Genomic DNA, 544 nt, shown 5'->3' with positions numbered 1-544 from the left:
TGGTTCATGGGGTCGCAAAGAGTCGGACACAACTGAGCAACTGAACTGAACTGAACTGTGGCTCAGCTGGTAAAAAATCCGCCTGCAAGGCAGGAGACCTGGGTTCAATCCCTGGGTTGGGAAGATCCCAACCCAGAATGCAAAGGCTACCCACTCCAGTATTCTGGCCTGGAGAACTCCACGGACTGTATTAGTCCATGGGGTCGCAAAGAGTCAGACATGACTGAGTGACTTTCACTTTCACACTTTCACTTTCAGAATCAACAACCACAAGAAACTACCATTTAAGAGTCCCACTGACAAATATAAAGGGAATAAACCAAAAGCCTCAAACAAACAAACAAACCAAAATCAAACAAACAAAAAACTCTGGAATTTCCTTTTGGATACTAGGAGAACTTGACCTTGCTAACAAAAGTACCTCACCTGTTTTAAAATTTTTCTCCCCGTTTGTCTGAAGAGAGATCTATATAAGGACCGAAAACTAGGCAATTTTTTGGCATCTTCATATGAAGAAAATTGGAAGAGGAATTCACGGAAACGC

General features: G+C 42.6%; 1 protein-coding gene across 1 annotated transcript in view; it reads right to left on the bottom strand.

The window, feature by feature from the left end:
- LOC104999973 (glycerol kinase-like) overlaps positions 1-544 on the bottom strand; it is a 79,239-nt gene that overhangs the window by 41,931 nt on the left and 36,764 nt on the right. The gene's annotated exons all lie outside the window — the stretch shown is intronic.

The sequence above is a fragment of the Bison bison genome, unplaced genomic scaffold, assembly GCF_000754665.1.
Source record: "Bison bison bison isolate TAMUID 2011002044 unplaced genomic scaffold, Bison_UMD1.0 scf7180017864366, whole genome shotgun sequence".
NCBI classification, from domain to species: Eukaryota; Metazoa; Chordata; class Mammalia; order Artiodactyla; family Bovidae; genus Bison; species Bison bison.
The sequence above is the reverse complement of the archived record's forward strand: the minus strand, read 5'-3'. Positions and strand labels throughout refer to the sequence as shown.